The following is a 17,320-nucleotide window of genomic DNA, read 5'->3' on the forward strand; positions in this document are numbered from 1 at the left end:
TAATGGCGTTATACCATAGACCTACAGCTCGAGTTCGTGTCAACGGACTGTTATCTGATCCTCTGTCTATTGCTAATGGCACGAGACAGGGGTGCCCACTTTTGCCTCTTTTGTATGTTTTGGTCATGGAACACCTGGCCGTGGCACTGTGCAACAACCCTAATATTAATGGTATACGCGTTGGCTCACAGCATCATAAGTTGGCGTTATATGCGGATGACCTCCTGGTATACATCACAACCCCCATGATTTCTTTGCCATCTTTGACGGAGGAGTTTGAACGCTTTGGTAATTTAAGTAATTTTAAAGTAAATTACTCTAAATCGGAGGCCTTGAATATCTCTTTGGATTCCCCTCTGGCTGCCCATCTCGCTCGGTTTTTTCCGTTCAAGTGGCAATCTACGTCCTTAAAATACCTAGGGGTACATGTCCCCACGCAACAGTCAGATCTGTATGCTTTGAATTATACGCCTATTCTACAGCGTACCCTGAGGGAATTGGCGAATACGGCGGGAACCGCATGTCGTGGTTTGGGCGTATCAATGCGGTTAAAATGGATATCTTGCCCAAATTTCTATATATCTTCCAGACCGTCCCTATTGCCGTGCCATCCAGTTTTTTCCAGGTTTTACATAGGGCCATAACCAAGTTTGTGTGGGGCTCTTCTAAGCCTCGCATCCGGTTTGCTGTCCTTAGCCGGCCAAAAGTAGATGGGGGCGCGGGTCTCCCAGACTTTAAACGATACCATCAAGCTGCGATGATTATGAGAGTAGTGGATTGGTTCAGTTCGGAAACAGGTAAGCAATAGGTGCGCATTGAAAAGGCTATGTCTCCTCCTGCACTGTCCTCTCTGCCGTGGCTGTCAGTCCTTTAGAGACAAACTCTTTCTCTACCTTTCCTCACACGTCAGTTTCTCATGGTATGGGAATGGATCCTTGGTACTACGGGCCTTGTTCATCGCCGAGTCCCTTGACTCCTCTATTCGATAACCCTTCCTACCCTCCTGCGGACGGTGTTGATACATTCCTCTGTTGGGAGAGAGGGGACGGTGGATGTTTGTCTGAGACCCTTACTCTGGACGGTGCCATTTTGCCAATGACTGCTGTATCTGCTGCCTGCCCGGGGAGACGGTCAATCTGGTGGTCCTATTTGCAGTTGCGGTCCTATCTCTCTTCCATGGGTGACTGCCTGGTATGACTACAGGATAAGACTCCTCTATAACTCTACTTGTCCTTGCCCACAGCCCCTTCTCATGTGTTGTCCTACTTACATGGGATCCTTCTGCCCAAATTTTCTTTTTCTCAATTGTCCTTCACTGCTGCATGGGACGAGGAAATGGGGGTTAGACACTCTGAGGAGGAATGGGGTACCGCTTTCTTTTTAGCCCATAAGTTACCGATGTCTTGTTTTTCCCAGGAAAATAACTACAAGATACTTACCAGGTGGTACCGTTGTCCGACCCTGTTACATAGGATTTTTCCTGATGTGTCTGCTGATTGTTGGAGGTGTGGGGGAGCTCCTGGAACTATGTTGCATATTTGGTGGGACTGTCCCATGCTGCGTCCCTTTTGGGGAAAGATTTTTGATCTAGGCAACAAGCTTTTCCATACTGATGTTCCGACCTCGGCTTCCATAGGCTTGCTTTCTATGGTTCCTGGATCACTCCCACACCTCAAAAAGGGGATCTTTAGACATTTCTTGACCGCGGCGAGAACGGTGATACCTCGTCACTGGAAGTCGCATACTGTACCTTCCCTGACGGAATGGGTGACGGAGGTGAACAGGATTATGAGGATGGAGGAGTTGCTGTCCGCTGATAGGGGCAAATCAGTGCTCTTCGTCCAAACTTGGGCGGTGTGGTCTGGATTCCGGGGTGGTGCTGATCTACCTCTCTGGCTGGATGGAATGTTCTGAACGAAATATTTAGCCTATCTGAGGCGCTTTGTCTGTATGTGTTTCCCCTTTGTTGTCTGGTGTTATGTGTTGTGTGTCCATACATTTAAAAGTGCTCTTATATGTGCCACTTCTCACTTTACTGGGGGGGGGGGGGGGGGGGGCGGTCTCCTGACTATTGCACTGTTTTGATGCGAACATGGTACAGTTATTGCCGATATATCCCTCTTATCACTCAATTCTGATAGGTGGGAGGCTACCTCCTACTGATGTTCTTATACATGTATACATATATTACATATTGTTGTTATACTATGAAACTTCACTTAATGTATTGAACTGCGTGCAAATTTCTATATTTTTTTGCAAAAAACTTGAAATGTTTATATATTGTTATATTTTCAAAATAAAAAAATCTATGATAAAGAAAAAAAAAGATAAGGGCAGAGAACAGACTGGCACTCCATAACTTGGGAAGAACCAAGCGGACCTGGACAAATTCCTCCGTAAAAAACTGGATACTGTCTCGGCGGGTGATTCCAAGATGGCGCCGGATCGCACTGCAGAAGACAACTCTGATGAGGAAAGTCTGGGAGACTGCTCCGATGGCAGGGGGTGAGTCTGACATCGCCCCTATCTCTAGAGGCTTCATCAGGAAAGTTCTTTATAAAGCTCTGGCCCCCCATTGCTAAGGAACTTGCTGATATAAAGGGGGACATACGACATATTGGGGGCAGAGTTTATACACTTGAAACTGCGCACATTGAAGTACTTACTTTTGGTGTGGCAGTACATGTCACTCCAAGTGCAGCAAGACCGTAGCCGCCGTAAAAATGTTAGGATTCATGGTTTGACATAAACGATTGCACTTGAGACTTTACCAAATGTAGCCCGAGAGATGTTCGGATCCTTATTGGGGATAGAAGCCGCAGTGCTTATCAAGATTGAAAGGATCCACCGGGCGTTGAGTGCTAAATCACGATCCGGTGACCCGCCCAGAGATGTTATCTGTGGTTTGCTATGTTATACGGATGCTGCAGCGATACTGAAGGCAGCCAGAGATTCACCTGAGTTTAAATACGGTGTCTCACCTGTTATTTTCTTACAAGATTTAGCTGCTTCTACTTGAACAAAACACCGCCTCCTAACCCCTTCCCGCCGCAGCCCTTTTTCAGATTTTCATTTTCGTTTTTTCCTCCCCATCTTCCAAAAGCCATAACGTCTTTATTTTTCCGTCGCCAAAGTACTATGAGGGCTTGATTTTTGCGGGACCAATTTTAGTTTTTCATATAATGTACTAGGAAACGAGAAAAAAATTATTTGTGGGGCAGAAAATGAAAAAAACTGTGATTCCTCCATGGTTTTTTGCACGCCGTTTTCACGGAATTCACAGTGCAATTAAAACAACATGTTAATTTTATTCTGTGGGTCAATATGATTACGGTGATACCAAATATATAGGGTATTTTTTATATTTTACTACTTTTACAAGTAAAAATCTAAGTGTAAAAGAGAAAAATTTTCCGTCGATTAAGTAGTATGAAGGCAATTTTTTTTGCGGGATAATCTGTAGATTTTAATAATACCACTTTGGTGTACATGCGACATTTTGATCACTTTTTATTTCATTTTTTTTGGGAGATTAGGTGACCAAAAAAATAGAGATTCTGGCGTTTACAATTTTGTTTTACGGCGTTCACCGTGCGGGTTAAATAATTGTATATTGGAATAGTTCAGACTTTTACGGATGCGGCAATACCAATTATGTTTATTTATTTATTTTACTATGCTCTAGGGGGAAAATGGGAAAAGGTTTTTTTTCTGAACTTTTAATCTTAAATTTTCTTTTTTACACAAAAAAAACTTTACTTAACTCATTTTTATTTTTTTTGTTAGCCCCCCTAGAGGACTTCAACCAGCGATCATTGTATTGCAGTATATCGTGATTCTGACAGGCAACTATTAAGCCCTGCCGGAGATGGCAAAGATGGCAGACCTGGGGCCTTCATTATGCCCCCAGGCAGCCATAGCAACCATCGCCCCCCGCGATTGTGTTGCGGGGGGAGGTGTGATGAGCTGTTAGAGGGGGTCACCCCCTCTTTCTAACTATTTAAATGCTGCGGTTGCTATTGACCGCAGCATTTAACAAGTTAAACAAGTGAGATCGCGCTCTAGCGTGATGCCGCTCCTTACTCTGAATGTCGGCTGTAACAAACAGCCAACACCCGCATTGTATGGAGCGGGTTCACTCCTTGAGCCCGTTCCATACTTCCCCTACCCGACTTTTGCGTATGGATACGTCAGATGTCGGGATGGAGTTAAAACCTCTGTTAGATGAGCTGAGGGCAAGCAACATCCCATTCAGGTGGCTTTACCCTTTTGGATTGGCAGTGACCAGGAATGAAAAACTTATCATTATTAGGAAACCAGAAGATCTGCAATCTGCCTGGGGTTTGCTTGTTCTACAACCAATGGCTGTCACTTTCACAACTGCATGATTTTCCTGCTCTTCTTAAACCAGATTCCTGGACCACGGTATCCAAATACAGATCTCCAGTTCAAAAAAGAGCCTTTAACAAAATCTGAGCTGCCTCTAATGTGCCCTGAGGTTCTATGTCATTGATTTGGATAATCTTGAATAACTTTCATCTTCATGTTTTCAGGTTACTCTCATTCTGTGATCTCCTGATATGTTTATCAGTATATATGATTGTACCCCAACTGATGTTCTTATACTTGGAATACTTTAGCAGTCCTGCTTAACGTTAGATACGATATGTATCTTACCTGATTTCATTTTTAAGTTCGAATTGGGTGGCCACACTTATGGTCAAGCTCATTGGTCTCTTGGAGACCCCCTCCATACTTTTGGAGTAATTTTGTTTGTGTCTTTTGTGACTCTTCTTGCACTTCACCACTACACATTGTTACACCTTGGTGGTGGCGATTGATTAATAATAAGATTTGCTGTTTATCTGTTTTTACCAAAGTTTGTCTCGTTGCTCTACCTATTCTCACATTTTAAGCTATTAATGGATATATTACCATGCACTAATTGCACTGATACTTACTATTTGCGCTGATATTAGTATTATGGCTGAACTAAATATAGTGGTCTGAATGTCCCACAAAAGCGTAGTTAAATGCTTAGGATGCTGAAAAAGAGTACGGCAAGCATAGTTTTTCTTCAAGAAAAACATTTTAAATGCGATAAAGTTCCTTTGCTTCCCACCAGTGAATACTCCTTATGGTTTCATAGTAAGTATAAATCCGCAGCGAGAGGTGTGAGCATTGCCATTAATAAACGCACTCCTTTCTCATTTTTGGCGGAAATGAAAGATGTTAGAAGTAGATAGCTGTTTATTAAAGGGAAAATAGGCAAAGAGATCTACACCCTGGCCAATCTCTATGCACCTAATACAGACCAGGCTTCTTGGATGGTTCAGACCTTGCAGTTATTACGCGATTTTGCTGAAGGGGTTTTGGTAGTGGGAGGAGATCTCAACATCTCTCTGAACCCTTTGTTAGATACAACTGGCTCACAAAATGTGTCATTTAGGAGGTTGGCCAAACTTAATAGAGCTCTAAATTCTTTACACCTCATAGATATATGGTGTCTGTTCCATCCCACAGACAAAGATTTTACATACTTTTCGCCGACACATAATTCGTACCATCGCTTGGACTATCTTTTTCTTTCACAGAAACATACTGGTATAGTCCTTTCGGCAGATGTAGGGAATATTTTGTTATCCGACCGTGCCCTTGTCACTTTGACTTTGAAATTAGTAGATATTCCTAAAGGAGATTGGAGTTTGAGGCTCAATGATACACTTATTGCAGACACCTCTAATGCAAGAGTCATAGAGAATCATCTGTCCCAAAATTTTGAACAAAAATGCTACTGAATCAATGCCCGAGCCTATTTTATGGGAAGCTCACAAATCTGTTATCAGAGGGGAACTTATTTTGATGGGGTCTTATGTGAAACATCAAAGGCCAAAGACAAAGACACTTAACTCTCTTTTTTCCCACATATCCTGGAGGGTATACATAAAAAGACGCGAGCTCTCTCTTCTTTGAAAGAGTTAAATGATCTCAGGGATAGAGTGAAAGACATAATACCCATTGGGTATTATAAATCTTTTAAGACTATCCTACTCCCACCGTTTACGGCAGTGTGAAACTCCCTGCTTTTAAACCATACCCTTCCTAGACAATCCTTGGAGACTCATATATCTATCTTGCTAAAAGATGGAAAAGATCCTAATTTGTGCAGTAGTTACAGACTGATATCACTTCTCAATGCAGACATCAAGTAGTGGGCCAAGGCCCTTGCTTTAAGACTAACTTCCTTGTTGCCTGGGTTGATTGCAGAGGACCTAACAGGATTAGTTAAAAATAGACAAGGTAAAGATAATACGTGTAGAATTATTAGATTGATGGAATTTGCTAAATCCCATGGCATCCCCTTGGTCCTTCTCAGCACAGATGCCGAGAAGGATAAGCTGGGCATAACTTGAAGCTACACTACAGAAATTTGGATTGCCCAGCATATTTATAAAAACCATTTTTTCATTGTATAAGTCCCCTATTGCTAAGATCAAAGTTAATGGAACTCTTTCTCAAACCCTTAATATTCATAATGTACAAGGCAGGGCAGTCCCCTCTCCCCATCATTATTCGTTCTTGTTTATGGAGACACTTTTGCAGAGGATAAGGCAGGATCCTGTGATACAGGGCATAAAGGTTGGGTCTCGTGTCCACAACGTTTGCGAATGATCTATTGGTTTTGACAATTAATCCAGCTGTTTCAATCCCTCACTTGGTATCCTTGTTTGAATCCTTTGGGAAGGTGTCAAATTTTAAAGTCAATTTTGGGAAGTCAGAGGCATTAAACATTTCTGCTCCGGTTATGCTTGTTGACTCTTTTAAATCTACTGCTCCTTTTCAATGGCCTGATAATGAACTGAAATACCTAGGTATCCAAATAACCAAAGAGCCCTCCCATTTATATTCACGTAATTATATTCCTCTCCTTACTTCGGTTCAGAAACAATTAAATACTCTTAGGGTCCCTTTTTTATCCTGGTTGGGGCACAAGAATTTGCTTAAGACTTATATTGTCCCTAAATTTTTGTATTTATTGCAAACTTTACCCATTTGGCTACCCAGATCCTTTTTCGATACTGTTAGAAAACTTTTCTCCAAGTTCTTATGGAACAATAAGAGACCCAGGATGAAACATCAACTCATTATTCAGAAAACCCAGTTAGGAGGTATTGGAATCCCAGACATCTACATCTATTATAAGGCTCATCAACTAAATAGATGGAAAGAACTTGTTTGAAATTCATATTATACCCTTTATACTGAATTAGAGAGAGATCTTCTCACACAGCCGGATAAATTGTACTTATGGGATCTGAGACATTTTTGGGCATCAATGACTTGTTCAAGTGTTTTATTGAAGGGAATTATAAGTGTTTGGCAAGGTATTAATGGAAATCTTCCGCTCTTATCTGGAAATTACCCATTGTTACCTTTGTCTCTTTTAACTTTTCTGATCACGGTCAAACTTTTGGGATTACCTAGGTAAACACACGCTTTCTTCCTTTTTTGACCTAGAGGAACATGTTTCTGTTAATTTACTATTTAGGAAGACTTGTCTTATGTTGAGAGGTTTCTTACAATTACATGATTTCCAAACTTTCTCTGATAAATATATTGCCACTTATTCCTCCTCATATACATTGAACCAGTTCGAAAGACAATTACAAAGTACTATGCTACAGGAGAAAGCATTAGACACCTCATATGATTTCTTATTACAATTAGGGCTGGAGAGAAAACGTAACATCCTTAGTAAATGGGAAGAAAACCTTCAAATCTATTTCAGCGAGAAAGATATGAAAACCATTTTAAAGCATTCACACGGTTTTTCCCAATTTATTAAAATCATAGAAAATTCATACAAACTTTTCTCACGTTGGTACAAGACTCCTGAATGGCTACATATGATCAATCCTGTAGTTCCTGAGACTTGCTGTTGATCTACTATAGTCAGAGGCTCTTTATTTCATATTTGGTGGCAATTGTAATGACACGGATAGGGAAACAGACAAGTGAGCCCTAATCTACCCGCCACTCAGTCCCTGCCTACTTGCAACAACCCACCCTAGGCGACGGGGTACAACTGGGCGACGGTCCCTACACTCAGTAAGTGCACGACAGACAACCAGACAAGGAAACACAGAACAAAGGGAAACGGGGCAGTTGCCCACGGCAACACCGAGAGCAACAAGAGTAGTAAACGAGCCGAGTCAAACCAGGAGAGTACGAGGTGCCAAACGCAGAGCAGGAGAGTAGTGAACAAGCCGAGTCAAACCAGGAGTGTACGAGGTACCAAACGCAGAGCAGAAGAGTAGTCAGTAAGCCAGGGTCAATACGAAGCAGGGACAAGTAGTTCAAGAAGCTGCAGCAGGGCCAGGAAACCAACAGAGAAGAATCACAAGCAAGGAGGAACAGGAAAGGCAGGTATAAATAGACAGAGGGCGGGAGCTAGCTCCGTCTGGCCAGGCTGTGATAGGCTCTCCCACTCCTAAGCCTGCCATCCTGAGTGGTGGAAGATGGAGTCAGTCTCACAGACATAGAAGCAGGCGCAGACTGATTACCTATGGGCGTGGATACAGAAGCTGTGCCTGGCAGATCCTTAACAGCAATGCCCTTTGATTAAAAAATACCTGGTTAGATGTTATTGAACAGGTCAATGCCATTTGTTCGTCTTCAGTTTCTTAGTCACCTCAGATGATTATTTTATGGTTACCCACTGACTCCTACACACCCAGACAAAATGATCTTCCCACTTTCTTGATTGCGGCAGTGAAACTGCTTATTACTTTAAACTGGTAGAGTAATCTCCCCCTACAATCGATTAATGGGTACTCAAAGTGCAGGAAATATATAAATTAGAGGAACTTATTCATTGGGAACGTAGAACCGGAGATACATTTCTTCGTATATGGTCTCCTTGGCAAGTATATATTGACAGTACTCGCTCTTCTTCCTAAATTGGGATAACTGCTTTGGCCTTAACCTGTTTTCTGCGTGGGTTTGTCTTTACTCTGAATTCACTTCATATTTCATTTGTATTTATATACTGCTTGCAGATGTGATGTATCTATTGTAACTTTCAACATAAAAGGTTGACACGTGACATTATTCCCTCCCTCTCCTCATTTACCCTAACTTTCCACCTCCCCTTCCCTCGTACTATTTTCTTAAATTTCTATGGTTTTATTACCCCTCCCTCCCTCTCCTTCCTTCCTCATCCTTTTCCTCCCACTTATTTGACCTTACTCATATTGAGATATACAAATTATATGTTACATGCCTGATTGTTCAACTATTTTGTATTATTTTATAATGCACAGATGTATGTATTATTATTGATATTTCTGACTACACACATTATATTCTTCTTATTTCTGTTTTGTTCATTAAAACGAATAAAAACAGTTTGAAAACAGTATAATGCCCAATATCTGCGACCATACAGTATAATGTCCACACAGCTGCCACCATACAGCATAATGCCCCCATAGCTGCCACCATACAGTATAATTCTCCCATAGATGCCCCCATGCAGTATAATGCCCACACAGATGCCCCCATACGGTATAATGTCCAAACAAATTTCCCCATACAGCATAAAGCTCCATAGCTGCTCCCAAACAGCATAATGCCCCCATAGCTGCCCCATACAGTATAATGCCCATACAGATGCAACCATACAGTATAATGACTCATAGCTGACCAATACAGTATAATGCTCCCATACAGTATAATTCCCACTCAGCTACCCCAAACAATTGAATGCCCCTATAGATTACCCATACAGTATAATGCCCCCCATAGCTTCACCTTACAGTATAATGCCCCCTTAGCTGCAACTATACACTATAATGAAACCACTGCTGCTTCATAAAGTATAATGCCCCTATAGTTTCTCCCAGAGACTAATGCCCCAATAGCTGCCCCATATACTATAATGCCCTTTTAGCTGCCACAATACAGTATAATGCCCCATAAGTGTGCCTATACAGTATAAAGCCAACACAGATGCCCCCATACAGTGTAATGCCCACACAGATGCCCCCATATTGTGTAATGTCCAAACAAATTTCCCCATACAGCATAATACTCCATAGCTACTCCCAAACAGCATAATTCCCCCATAGATGCCCAAAAACAGTATAATGCCCATACAGATGCCCCCATACAGTATAATAACCCATATCTGCTCCATACAGTATAATGTCCCATAGCTGACCCATACAGTATAATGCCCCCATTGCTCCCCTCATACAGTATAATGCCCCCATACACTATAATGCCCTTTTAGCTGCCACTATACAGTATAATGCCCCCATAGGTGCGCCAATACAGTATAAAACCAACACAGATGCCCCCATATAGTGTTATGCCCACACAGATGCCCCCATGTAGTATAATGCTCAAGCTAAGTTCTCCATATAGCATAATGCCCCAGAGCTATACAATATAAAGCCCACACATGCCCCCATACAGTATAATGCCCACACAGAAGCCCCATGCAGTATAATGCTCACACTGATGCCCCACATACAGTATAATGCCCACACAGATGCCCCTTGTAGTATAATGCCCAAACACATTTCCTTATACAGCATAATACCCCATAGCTGCCCCCAAACATCATAATGCACCCATAGCTGCCCCATACAGTATAATTCCCCCATAACTGCCCCATACAGTATTATGCCCTCTACAGGGTCATAACTAGGAAATACTGGGCCCCATAGCAAAGTCTCAACCGCCCCCCCCCGGTGCCACAAACAGCCCCCCTTATAAATAGTGCCCCCTGTAGAATGTGCCATACAGCCCCCTGTAGACAGTGCTATATAGCCCCGCCTATAGACAGTGTCACACCCCATTTGTAGATAGTGCCCCCACCTCCCCCTTGTAGATAGTGCCATACAGCCCCCTGTAGATATTGCCATAAAGCCCCCACTGTATATAGCGCTATACAGCTCCCACTGTACATAGTGCCACACAGCCCCTCCCCCTTAGTAGAAAGTGCCACACACAGACCCCTGTAGAGTGCGCCACACTCAGCCCCTGTAGATAGAGCCACAGCCCTCCCCTTGTTAATAGTGCCATAAAGTTCCCCCATGTTTATAGTGCCACACAGCTCCCCCTTGTGTATAGTGCCACACAGACCCCCTTTGTGTATAGTGCCACACAGCCCCCCCTTGTGTATATTGCCACACAGCTCCCCTTTGTGTATAGTGCCACACAACCCCCCCCCCCCTTGTGTATAGTGGCACAAGGCAATGGCGTATATGAGAAATTTGTATCAGCCAGGGAGATGTCAATCAAACATGCAAAGGTGGGTTTGGAGGCCGGACTATGTGACTCTTCAGGATAGCGGCACTGTCCCATGACCCTCTAATGAGTAATTAGCATATAACGTGCACCGTTTTAAAAGTGGATTTTAAGGATTTTGCCGAATCTGAAAAAAACATACAAGGGAATGTTTGGAAATATTGTCAGGTCATGTATTACCACGTGGTGGTGGTTCAAGGGGTTAAAACTACCTGACAGATTCCCATTAAATATACAATGAATTGAGAACAATTCCATCTGCCCAGCAATTTTGTTATTATAAATATATCCTATATAACTACAGATCCAGAACCAAGCTCATATATATATATATATATATATATATATATATATATATATACAGTACCACAACCAAGCTCAGTACATAAATATAAATAAAAATAATACAGATAAAAACAAGGGGACATATATACACAAAAACACAGAAAAAGGCCATACTTACAAATGGACACAGACAGGTCAGAAACGCTGATGATAGACCACCCTGTAGATAGTGCCCCACATATAGACCCCCCTTGTAGATAGTGGCCCACATATAGACGCACACATCCCCACATATAGTCCCCCCTGTAAATTGTGCCCCACATCCCCACATACAGACAGCCCCTGTATATAATGGCACACATCCCTACATATAGACCCCGTTGTATATAGTGGCCCACATCCCCACATATATACCCCCCTGTAGATTGAGCCCCACATCCCCACATACAGAACACCCCTTAAGCTAGTGCCCCACATCCCCACATATAGACCCCCCTGAATATACTGACCCACATATAGATTAAACCCCTGTATATAGTGGCCCACATCCCTACATATAGACCCCCCTGTATATAGTTCCCCACATCCCCACATATATGGCCCGCCCTGTATATAGTGTCCCACATATAGACGACCCCCCTGTAGATAGAGCCCCCACTACAGATAATGCCATTAACAGTTTTATGAGAGAAAAAAAAAAAACTTGACATACTCACATGATCCCGTTCCTGTTCGCTGGCGATGCAGATCTGCTCTCTTCTGAGCGGGTCTGCAGGAGCTGAACGAGCGTCGTCCAATGACGCTGATTGGCGGGGCAGAATGATTTGCCCCATCAATAAGGGCCTTTCAAGCATGGAAGCGGCGCGATGACATCATTGCGTCGCTAGCCAATCAGCGTCATTGTAAGGCGCTGGATGGTCAGGCATGGAACATGCCCGGCCATTCAGCGCTAGTGCATGTATTTGGCTGTCGCTAGCACCGGGGCCCCCTTCGGTGCTAGCGACGCCTACAGGCATGAGAGGGCCTGTGTCACCCGGCCCATACTTGTTAGAGGCTCGGCGGTGCGGGCCCCATAGTAGCGGCACTACTGCTGTAACAGCCATAACGGCTGCTAGCGGTGCCACCGGGCATATGGGGGGGGGGGCGAGTCGGCTGGCTGCATGGGATCCCTCAAGCCGCGGGCCCTGTAGCAGCCGCTATGGCTGCTACCACGGTAGTTACGCCACTGGCCCTCTAGCTGCCACCATACAGTATAATGACCCCATAGATGCACCCATACAGTATAATGTCAACACAGATACCTCATACAGTATAAAACCCCATAGCTGCCCCATAGAGCATAATACCCCCATAGCTGCCCCCATAAGTTATAATGCACCCTAGCTACCCTTATACAGTATAATGCCCCCTTAGCTGCCTCTAGTGCCAGTGCCCTTGTAGATAGTGACACAGTGCCCATGTAGATAGTGCTCCTATATAGTGCCATAGTGACTATGTAGATAGTTCCACATGCTTCTTGAAGATAGCGCCACCGCCCCTGTAGATAGCGCCATTGGGACTCCCTCTAGGAGCGAAATCCCCAGCCAGAGCATAGGCCGGGTATTCCAGTCCTAAAGGGAAGCCCTTATGTCACTATGGAGATTGGAGCTTGCTGGATTAAGTGGCTTTTATAATAAGTGGAGTTATTAAACCGGAGTTTGTTGCTGTGTTGCAGTGTGTGAATTTGTAAACAAGTTGAATGATTGCAAATGGAAGCTAACAAAACTGACACACTTTAAAACTTTTTTTCCTTTTCAGCTCTTTCCTGTTGCGCAGCTAATTATGGGAGAGGGGTTAATTGCTCTCAGTAGATATAAATTAACCTGCAGGACTCACTTTTGAGATTGCTCTTTGGTGGACTAAGTGGCTGGTGTAATAAGTGGCGTTATTAAGGAGGAGTTAAAGTCCCTGTAACTACTCTTCTTCTTTTCCTTTACATTTTGAATTGCTCACGGTTTTTTGGGTAACTGGGATAATGGATAGCAAGGTTGGAGGTTTTCTTCAGTGCACAGTTTGCCATACGTATGCACAACTGGAGTAGGGGTACCAGGGTAAATACCTCTCTGGCAGATGTGGACATATTGTTCACCTGGAAGCTCGCATTAGAGATTTGGAGGAGCAAGTAAAGGAAGGCCAGACCTGTTTCTGTTATTCCAAGCAAAATTGCCAAGTTGGGTGATGATGCGAGGGTGTAAATGGCAGCCCCAGTGGATACTGATCTCCCTAACAGACGGGAGAACAGCTCAGCTAGTAGTTGGCGGGATGGTAATGCTGGTAAGGCAAGACAATTAGTAGTTGTAGGGGATTCTATAATTAGGAAGGCGGATAGAATAATTTGTAGCCAAGACAGGAGCTCAGGCAGTTAAATGCATGGCTGAAGTCTTGGTGTAGAGTAGAAGGCTTTGGATTCCTAGAGCACTGGGCTTACTTTTCATTGGGGTACAAACTGTATTCTGCAGATGAGTTGCACCTAAGTGGAGGGGGGTTCGCTATGCTGTGGGAGAGAATTCTATCAAGGGTGGCAGAGTATTTAAACTAGGGCTGAGGAGGGAGGTCAATGTAGAAACTAAAGGGGTAGTTAGGTTAGAGAGGGACCAGACTTTATTGGTGGAGGGAGAAATATAATATACTGTGGGGAGAGTACTAGGCAACAGTATAAACAAAACAACATTGAAAATAAAAATGCCCAAATAATGTCAAATAATCACATTTCTGATACGAAATGTGTTAATTTGAAATGCAAGTTAAAGTGTATGTTCACAAATGCAAGAAGTCTAGCAAGCAAAATGGGGGAGCTTGAGGCCTTTGTTCTGGAGGAACATATTGATATACTTGGTGTTGCTGAAACATGGCTGTAGATTATATATAATCTATAGACCCCCAATATTACTGAGGAAATGGAAGGTCAGCTATATAAACAGATGGAGCGGACTGCACAGGCTGGTACTGTAGTGATAATGGGAGATTTTAATTACCCAGATATTAATTGGTGTCATGGTTCGGCTACAACTGCCAAGGGGGAGACATTTCCTCAACTTGTTGCAGGAAAATGTTATGGCCCAGTTTGTGGAAAACCCGACTAGAGGTGAATCTCTGTTGGATCTGATCATTTCAAACAATGCAGAGCTTTTGGGAATGTCAATGTTCGTGAAAACCTCGATAATAGTGATCACAATACAGTTACATTTTGCCTACCGTATTTTTCAGACTATAAGACACAGTTTTCAGCTAGAATAAATTTTTCTAAAAAGTCCTTGCGTCTTATAGTCGGCAGTCAAGGGACCCGGCAGCGCCCCGGCCCCCTGACCGCTTCTTACTTAACTCCTTTCCGACACATGATGTGTCGGCACATCATGGAGCGGCGAGGGGATGATGAGCCCGCTCCATACACTGCAGGTGTCAGTCATGTTTTACAGCTGACACTGATTTAATGGCCAGGAACAGCGATGGCGCTGTTGATGGCCCTTTAACTAGTTAAATGCCGCAGTCAATAGCGACCGTGGCATTTATAGGGGTCTTCCCATGAAGGACATTTATGACATATCCACAGGATATGTCATAAACGTCAGATAGATGCAGGCCCCACCTCTGAGACCCCACCTATCTCTAGAACGGGGCCCCCTAAACCCCGTTCTATCTTACCCAGCTCTGATGTCTCCCGGCCACTTCCTGGTTAGTCACCAGTTCCTGGTTACAAGTGCTCGCTGAGCTACGCTGTTTCTGTAACTCCCGTAGAAGTGAATGGGAGTTAAGGAAATAGCGTAGCACCGCAAACGACGCAGTTTCCGGAACTCGGTAGCTACGAAAACAACGTACATGGTCGAGTTATGGAAACAGCGTAACTCGCTGAACTACGCTGTTTCCGTAACTCTCATAGAACTGAGTAGTAGTTACAGAAACAGCGTAGCGTTCTACGCTGCTTCTGTAACTGCCTTTAATTACTATGGGAGTTATGGAAACTTGTTTCCGTAACTCAACTATGTATTGTAGTGTATTATACAAGCGATCTAATGATCGCTGGTTCAAGTTCCCTAGGGGAACTTATAAAATGTGTAAAAATAAAAAAAAGTTAACATTTTCGGAACTCACGGCAGCAGTAAAATGGCAGGAAACATCACTTTGTGCCCCTATATAGACATTAGGTGCTGTTTATGCCCCCTATAAAGAAGTTAGGTCCCCAACTTGTATCCCTATAAATTTAGTGCCCACTGTAGATAATGCCACACAGCCCCCTCCAAGGTAGTGCCACGCAGCCCCCTCCCAGGTAGTGCCACACAGCCCCCCTCCCAGGTAGTGACACACAGCTCCCCTCCCTCGGAGTGCCACATAGCCACCCACCCTGGTAGTACCACAGAGCCCCTCATCCCAGACAGTGCCCCACAGTCCCTCCTCCTATTTAGTGCCAAACATCCCCCTCCCAAGTAGTGCCACTCAGCCCCCCTACCTGTAGGTAGCGACTTTGGGGCTCCCTCTAAAGGGTGGAATCGCAAAGCAGAGCATTTCCGACGCTCTGCCGGGGATTCTGCTTCTTGGGGAGCCCCTCACGTTACTGTCTTTCTATAGACAGTGATGTCAGTGGCAACCCCAGAGCCAGTGGCATAACTACCGCTGTAGCAGGTAGCAGCCATAGTGGCTGCTATGTGGCCCACTGAATGAGGGGCCCTTGCCTCTAACATTTATAGGCCAGGCAGAACGGGCCCCCTCATGCCCGGTGGCGTCGCTAGCACCAGAGGGGGCCCTGGTGCTCGCAACAACCACATTCCCTCTGAATGCCGCTAAAACCAGACACCGCCACCCCCTCTTGCACTAATTGCACCTGCGTCTATAGTACGCAGATACAGTTACATGCATTAGCGCTGAATGGCCGGGCGCGTTCCGCCTTACAAAGACGCTGGTTGGCTGGGCAAAATTACTTGCCCCGTCAATCAGCGACATTCAACGACTCTAGCGGCGCGATGGTATCATCACGCCGCTTCCATTGTTGAAAGGCGCTGATTGATGGGGCAAGTCATTCTACCCTGCCAATCAGCGTCTTTCAACGATGCTAGTGGTGCGATGACATCATCAGAAGATAGCAGGTCTGCATTGACACCGGAAGGTGCGGTAACGGGATCATGTGAGTATGTAAAATTTGTTTTTTTTCTAATAAAACTGTGTGGCATTATCTACAGGGGGGCTCTATCTACAGGGGGTCTATATGTGGAGCACTATATACAGGGGGAGTTATATGCAGGGCACTATCTACAGCGGTGGGCTTTATGTGGGACACTATATACAGGGGTGGGCTATATGTGGAGCACTATCTACTGGGGGAGCTATATGTAGGGCAGCACGGTGGCTCAGTGGTTAGCATTATTGCCTTGCAGTACTAGAGTCCATATGTGGGCACTAACTACATTGGGCTGTATGTGGGGCACTAGCTACAGGGACTTCTATGTAGAGCACTATTTACAGAGGCTCTATGGGGGTCACTATCCACATGGGGGGTATGGGGCACTATCTACAGGGCCCACGGTGTGTGTGACACAGTGTATGGTACGATTATAATCAGGGACACAGTGTATGACACTATTATATTTAGGGGTGTTGAGAATTTTATTGTCACGGCGCGGGGTGTGGACCCACTGGGCCATACCGCGTAGCGGAATATCAGCTGGCCAAACAGGTATATGCTATG

The sequence above is a fragment of the Rhinoderma darwinii genome, chromosome 3 (assembly GCF_050947455.1).
Source record: "Rhinoderma darwinii isolate aRhiDar2 chromosome 3, aRhiDar2.hap1, whole genome shotgun sequence".
NCBI classification, from domain to species: domain Eukaryota; kingdom Metazoa; phylum Chordata; class Amphibia; order Anura; family Rhinodermatidae; genus Rhinoderma; species Rhinoderma darwinii.